Raw genomic sequence first — 8,227 nt, 5'->3', positions numbered from 1 at the left:
AATATTCTAGTTTCAATACAATTTTCCATAAAATTATTATTATTCAGTGCTTATAAAAAGAGAAAACTGCTAAGTTTTAAGCATGTTTGTCTAGTTTTAAGACTCAACAGTATTTTTAGTGACTAGATTCAAGTTCAGATATTCTGCAGTTTTATTTATTATTCAATTATTATAAGCTAAAAACTCTCGTTTTAAGAATTTGTGTCTAGTTTTAAGATCCAGTAGCATTTATTATTGACTAGATATTTATGCTGCTTTCAAGAATTCTTACCAAGTCGGTTTTGCTTACCCCATTGGCAGATTTTTTTGCTTGATTTTGGTACACTTTAACTAGATTTAAGTGTATTTTGCTTGTTTTAAGAAGGGCCTTTTTTGCAGAGACCATCTAAAATGGACTAAAACATGCCCCCCTTTCAATGAATTAACTACATGTAACTACATCTCTGATTGATTTACTGGTGTGATGTTTAGAGACACAGACAAAAGGAAATAGTGTCTGTGGCATCCTTGACTTTTAAAGTCTAACGTTAAGTGTAATAGATGGGTTTGTATTAAGTGTAACAGTCATAACAGAAAATGGCGAGACTCATTGTCAAGTTGAGGTAGGGGCTATTATGCATCTTTGTGACACAGTTTGACAGGATCATAGACAGACCAGAAAAAGCTCTAAAGTGCATCACAATCTCAGTTTAAACACGCTCTTATAGTGTATTTGTTCATGTTTTCCTGCAAACACTCGCAGGCGTGTTTGACCAAACTCTGAGAATAGTCTTCATCTAAAAACATAAAAAAACTTTCACACTAGTTTAGAAGAGAGGATTTTAGTATTAGGTATCTGTTCTACTTATTTCTTATACTTGTATAACATATTTCATGTATAAAAGAGTATGTCTATAACTTTTCAAGCGCGTGTAGTGTAATGTTATACTTCTTAACCGTAAGCACATTACAACAATCTGCCAAAAGTGGACAAAACCGAAAAATCTTAGCACACGGTAGATGCTTCTGACCGAAGGGGAGCACACATAGGCCTACTCTTTAATGTCAAGCGGAAATGTTGACCGAAACGAGTACGACAAATAAAATGTGAACATCGTCATCAGCTATATGAGCAAGAGCTCTAGATGCAGTGGCTAGGGCTGTCACGATTATGAAATTTGGCTGACGATTAATTCTCTAAAAATAGTCACGGTTATTGCGATTAATTGTCTGTTTTAGGGCTTTCATTATATAATTGATTCATTTAAGGGTTCAGTAAATAATTATGATGTTATCTTTGTGAGTTATTATTCTGCAGTGTAAGATTACAGAGTATTTTATTTGTTTTCTACACCACGACAGAATATCTGTACTGTGTTTGTGGAACTAATGGTCACTCTTTTAAACCCTTTGTTAAACACAATCCACTAAAATCACTTCCTCGTTACAGAGAAAAACTACATCTGAATACAAATATATAAGCTATGCAATTCCTTCCTTCCTTAAACTAAAGTATTATAATGGTAATATATGATCCTGGAGAGCGTGCTGAGCTGAGGATGCCTGACAGCTGCAGCAGAAGGAAGAGGAGTGTCTGTAAACCTAGATTCTGTCCCTCACATTAAGAGACGGAATGGCTTCAGATGATATAACAGCGCTCCAGACTGAGACCATTTGTTCTGCCTGTCTGTGTGCGGTCGCATATGTTCTGTTGCATATGACAAACAGCAAACAGCAAACGAAACTGAAAGATAAGGAAACAGCGCTTGGAGAGTTTACTCGATGCAAAAACCACGTGCATATTGAGGAAACGATGGACGTTTTCAAGCGAAAGTCAAGCAAAAGAGCGCTTCTTGACCCAGAGAAGCTGAACATGCTGCTATTCTTGTGAGGAAAAACATGCAAGCACTGTCAGCGTTAGTTTGACTTTTCTTTTTGAAAAACGTATCTTTGCTGTTTACCTCACATTACGCTATGGAGGCTCTTTTCTTTCTTTATTTGATGCCTGAGTGCTAAACGTTCTGTAATTTATTAGTCGCTATAATGATGCCTAAAGAAAGAAAGAAAGAAAGAAAGAAAGAAAGAAAGAAAAAACTAGATAAAAAACTAAACTAAAAAGGTAAATACATTCTTACGTTATTATTTTTAAGAACACATTGTCTTGTTTTTTGCAATTGCAACCCAGGCTCACTGGCCTCTTCCTACGTTCTTTTAAAAATGTACATACAATTCACTGCAGTTTCCAGGTGAAATGAATAAATACAGCGGCAGTAAAACACCAACTTTTTTTGTTACGACATCAAAACACATTTACAATTGCTTTTAAACATCTACATTTTGATGCTTGTATTACATAATCAAAACACGAATAGCAAAGTTAGCACACCACAGCTCCAAGAGTAGAAAAATATGTATGTTCTCTACCTATTACCTGTTAAGTTCCGTATCAGTTACAAAATATTATTACTTGCCTATAAGGCCTTGCTATTTTATTAATAATAATATTGTTGTTGCTGTTGTTATCATTATCACGCTTGCTCTCCAGTATTTCACTGACAGACTGTAGTAATGGAAAGATAAAGAGACAAATAACACACAGGAGTAACAGTATAACTCACAGTAGTGTCTTACTGACTCTACACAAAATAATCTGTTTTTGTTATGAATACACATTTGTTAAAATAATATTTGTTCAACTTAAACATTAAGCCGCCCATTCTGCTTGGTTGAAAATATTTTTAAATATTGATCTTAAAATGCATTTGATTAATAGCCATATATAGATTCCTGGCTTATGAAATGAGTTCAGCTTTATGTCATCATGCAGACAGCTGTGTGTTCGTGAAATCAGTGTGTGTGTGTGAGAGTGTGTGTGTGTGTGTGTGTGAGAGAGTGTGTGTGTGTGTGTGCGCGAGTGCGTCACAAATGCTCAATGTCACACTTCCACTCAAACCCTGATGAACAGCCCTGTGTTCTCCAGAACCCATCTCATCAATGCTGAAGAAGCAGGAGACGTGTGGAGCTGCATCTCACTGAGAGCCTCAGATGCCCACATGTCCAAACGCGTGTGTGTGCTTTTCTGTGTAACCACCATCACCACTAAACTGGAAACCAATGCACCTGCACGAACATGGAGCATGAACACGTACCCACACCAAACCTGCATGACTGAATGCACTACTCTCTCGTACCTTATTTACCACTGAAGGATGCATAGATATTAGTACCTTAAAGGCACACTTGAATCCCTAAAGAGTACAAATTAGTTTATAAATGGTGCATATACTGTTTGAAAAGGTATTGCCCCATTGACAGCTTTTACTCCGAGTGAACAAAATGCTTAGGCCTACGAGTTGTACAGCCTTAACCAACACTGAAACAATTTATACTCAGAAATTGATAGTAAATTTCACAAATAATTAAAAAAACAGACAAAGACTGAAGTAGTATTTCCTTGTAAAACATACTGCACTAATCTCTCTCTTGCTGCAAATTTATTTCAAGATGGGGAAGAGTTATGTGTGTGTTTTTTCAGTTAATAAATAAAGCAGTGCTAACTGACATAGCATTTAGTGCAGTAGCCTATAGAAACGACAAAATATAGTATATTTTCTGCCTTATTTTGTGATAAAAATGAAAAAAATCTGGATCTGCCTCAGTACTGAGACTCAAACCCACAATCTTCAAGTTGCAAGTCCCGCTCGCTAACCATTAGGCCACAACTGCCCCACTCACAACCATGCAATACATTACAGTATTACATTACTCCCCAAAAAAGTAACTAATTGCGTTAGTTACTTTTTATGGAAAGTATGCATTGCATTACTTTTGCATTACTTTTTAAAACCCAGGCTGGGCTTCTATTTTTGGCAAAAGTAAAAGCCCTTTCATGCCAAAAGTGAAATGAATGAGCCTCAGGCGTAAGGAAACTGACTCTGCCACATCAGACGGCATCTTCATTAGATGGCACAATGACTGTCTGGAACTGGATTTGTGTTTCTAAGTTAATTTCCATCACTGCGCTCGAAAATGACTAAGTGTTATATTAGTTTCACAAATTCATCTCAAAGCAAACGTTTTGCCCAAACATTCAGGTTTTGGGTAAAAATTTGATGTGCAGTGACTCTGAGAGACCGATAAAAGTCTGAGATTAGGATTTAAATTCATATTTAATAGGGACAAATAGCACATATTTGAGATTGTCCAGTATTTGTGTATCAGTACACTGCAAAAATGACTTTCTTTCCAGTACAAACAACCTTAAATCAAGATACATTTCCTTCAGAAGCAAGGAAGACAAACAATATTAAGTCTTGTTTTCTAATTTTTTTTTAAATTTATCAAATTTTTGTTTAAAACAAGAACCAACTAATATCTGCCAATGGGGTTAGAAAAATATTTTCCATTGAATTTTCTTTTTCCATTATGTTTTTTATGACGCCAATGGCATTTATTATATTTTTTCTTAAAAAAAAAAAAAAGACACTACCATTGATACACTACCATTCAAATGTTTAAGACAAGTAACATTTAAAATGATAATAATAAATAAAGAAATGAATAGTTTTATTGATGTGTGCATTAAATTGATCAAAAGTGACAGTAAAGACCAGTGTTGGGGAAAGTAATGCATTACAATATTGCTTTACTCCCCCAAAAGTAACTAATTACTTTTTATGACTAGTAATGTGGTATGTTACTACAATACATGGGAAACAAAGAAACTGCCATTACTTATTTGAAAAAGTAACAGATATTTTCTTGCAAATTGAAAAGTAATGCGTTACTTTAATATTTAAAAAAAGTAATCTGATTACGTAACGCGTGTTATTTGTAATGCGTTACCCTCAACGTTATGATGTCAGATAAAAACTCATAATTACGAGGATAAAAGTCTGAATTGCGGGATATAAACTCAGGAAGTCATTTTCCAGGAATGTTAAATGTTCTTTATAGAATCATCAGTGTCAGTAAAGAGCGTTGGTTTCTAAGAGTGAATATGAAGAGATGCTTTCAGGATTACACATGACCTTTGATTTGTGTCTCTAGCTGATTTAAAAAGCAGAAGAACTGGTTTCTGTTCCTCTCTCTTCTAACGCTTCTTTTTTTAGTTTACACTAGCAGGAGGTTTCCACGTTATGGAATGTGGAAGCATAATCATACCTGCTTCAACACGTCACTGACAGATAATCCCATCACATACGCTGGAGAACATCACGTCACGTGCCATGAAGAGTTTCCACAGACGCTTCCTGATCAGGAATTCAACACAAAACATTAAAGCTGCCCGTTAATCACAACCACATGCAAAAGAGACGCATTTACATGGGAAAAAAACAAAACAAACCCAGAGTAAATGTGCAGTTTGCATGTGAGGACATGGGAGGCACAGTATTTGAATGCATCACTGACACTGAGACATCAGTCTGTCTGTCTGTCTATCTATTCGTCTGTCTGTCTATCTATCTGTTAGTCCATGTATCGATCTATCTATCTATCTATCTATCTATCTATCTATCTATCTATCTATCTATCTATCTATCTATCTATCTATCTATCTATCTCTGGCCAGACGAATCAGCAGGTTGCTCCAGACTGCAGCAAAGTCAGATTGTGCAGAGGAATCATCTGGTTCCTGTGGTCTTGTCCCGGTGGCCGTCTAGGAGACAAGGTCTTCACTGGGGATCTGTCTCGGGCTCATCTAGTTGTCCTGGTCTCCGCTGACATTCAGGGCTGTTGAGGTCGTCTCTAGGTGCTGATCCACCATCTGGACTGAATACGTACTGGATCCGGGTGACTGCAGTGACCATCTGATCTGGATACAGACTGGATCTGGTGGCTACGGTGACCTCAGAATAAGAAAGAAAAAGACTAATATTAGCGTAGATGCCATTCTTCTAACGATGTAGCAAGTACATCGGGTGTTACGGGAAGTGTTCTCGGTTCTCGGTTCTGGTTGACCTAATTACAGTCGCTTTGGTGCATTTCTCAGATCAGAAATGAAATTCTCAAAACTACTTGTTCAACCTCCACATTATCTAGTCACTTGTGCACATCATAAAAGCAGTTTCTCATTCTTTTGAACAAGCTGCGATTGCTTTGGTACATTCATGCAATTGATTATGTGTATTTATCTGCGGTTTCCTACATTATCAGCTGCTAATGTCATGTTGCTCAAAATGTATTATATAGTTCTCTGTGCAACAGGCTTACCCCCCAAAACATCTAGTCATTAGTTCATCGTATAAGCCATTAAATGCAAAATGGTTGAACTGGTTGTCATAAACTGTCAAGCACATTTTTTACACATAATTAGATTTTTTTGTAAATTTAGCATGAATTGTGCAAGTGAATCTTAACTTTCACTAATGAAGAGAATTGATAAACCAGTTCTCTGAAATAGCTCAAAGGTTCATCTCATGAATCTTCAGTTGGAAAGCATATACTGTATAGACAGAGGACAACACAAGAGTTACAAATTCTGGCAATGGACTTTCTTATTTTTTTTAATTTTCATCTTTGTATCCATATTTCTGGTTCTGGTTCTAGTAAGAACTCTAGCTGCAGCATTGTGGATCAGCTGGAGTTTGTTTATTACAGTTTTTCTCAGTCGCTTTGGTGCATTTCTCAGATCAGAAATGAAATTCTCAAAACTACTTGTTCAACCTCCACATTATCTAGTCACTTGTGCACATTATAAAAGCAGTTTCTCATTCTTTTGAACAAGTTACGATTGCTTTGGTACATTCATGCAATTGATTATGTGTATTTATCTGCGGTTTCCTACATGATCAGCTGCTAATGTCATGTTGCTCAAAATGTATTATATAGTTCTCTGTGCAACAGGCTTACCCCCCAAAACATATAGTCATTAGTTCATCGTGTAAGCCATTAAATGCAAAATGGTTGATCTAGTTGTCATAAACTGTCAAGAGACGAACTAAAGATTTTGAGTAAGTTACAGGCTTTTGCAGGTAACCCATTGTGAGGTGCTGTTTGTACAAATTGTTTTGAGAAATGCACATACTGGTTTGCAGATATTAAGGATGATTCGAGAAATGCACCGAAGCGACTGAGAAAAACTGTAAGCATGCAGAACAACCCCCCAATAAAGCATTACAATAATCTAACCTTGAGGTCACAAATGCATGAATTAACGTTTTTGCATTTGACATTGAGAGCATAGGTCATAATTTAGATATATTTTTGAGATGGAAACATTCAGTTTTACAAATGCTAGAAACGTGGCTTTCAAAGGAAAGATTGCTATCAAAGAGCATACCTAGGTTCCTGACTGATGACGAAGAATTGACAGAGCAGCCATCAAGTCTTAGACAGTGTTCTAGGTTATTACACGCAGATGTTTTAGGTCCGATAATTAACACCTCTGTTTTTCAGAATTTAGCAGTAAGAATCCATCAGTTTTTTAAAAACTGCAATCATCGAGTTTTTATACTGACTATGCATTCCGTTAGTTTTTCAAATTGGTGTGTTTCGACGGGCCGCAAAGAAATATAGAGCTGAGTATCATCAGCATAACAGTGAAAGCTAACACCGTGTTTCCTGATGATATCTCCCAAGGGTAACATGTAAAGCGTGAAGAGTAACGACCCTAGTACTGAGCCTTGAGGTACTCCATACTGCACTTGTGATCGATATGATACCTCTTCATTCACTGCTATGAATTGATGGCGGTCAGATAAGTGCGATTTGAACCATGCTAATGCACTTCCACTAATGCCAACAAGGTTTTCAAGTCTATTCAAAAGAATGTCGTGGTCAATAGTGTTGAATAAAGCACTAAGACTCAATAGCACTAATAGAGACTTACAACCACGATCAGATAAGAACAGGTCATTTGTAACTCTAATAAGAGCAGTCTCAGTACTATGATACGGTCTAACTCCTGACTGGAAATCCTCACAGATACCATTTTTCTCTAAGATGGAATATACACTGAACAAAATTATAAACGCAACACTTTTGTTTTTGCCCCCATTTTTCATGAGCTGAACTCAAGACTTTTTCTATGTGCACAAAAGGCCTATTTCTCTCAAATATTGTTCACAAATCTGTCTAAATCTGTGTTAGTGAGCACTTCTCCTTTGCCGAGATAATCCATCCACCTCACAGGTGTGGCATATCAAGATGCTGATTAGACAGCATGATTATTGCACAGGTGTGCCTTAGGCTGGCCACAATAAAAGGCCACTCTAAAATGTGCAGTTTTACTGTATTGGGGGGTCCG

Source organism: Sinocyclocheilus grahami, unplaced genomic scaffold, assembly GCF_001515645.1.
Source record: "Sinocyclocheilus grahami isolate Dianchi unplaced genomic scaffold, SAMN03320097.WGS_v1.1 scaffold1778.1, whole genome shotgun sequence".
NCBI lineage: Eukaryota > Metazoa > Chordata > Actinopteri > Cypriniformes > Cyprinidae > Sinocyclocheilus > Sinocyclocheilus grahami.
The sequence above is the reverse complement of the archived record's forward strand: the minus strand, read 5'-3'. Positions refer to the sequence as shown.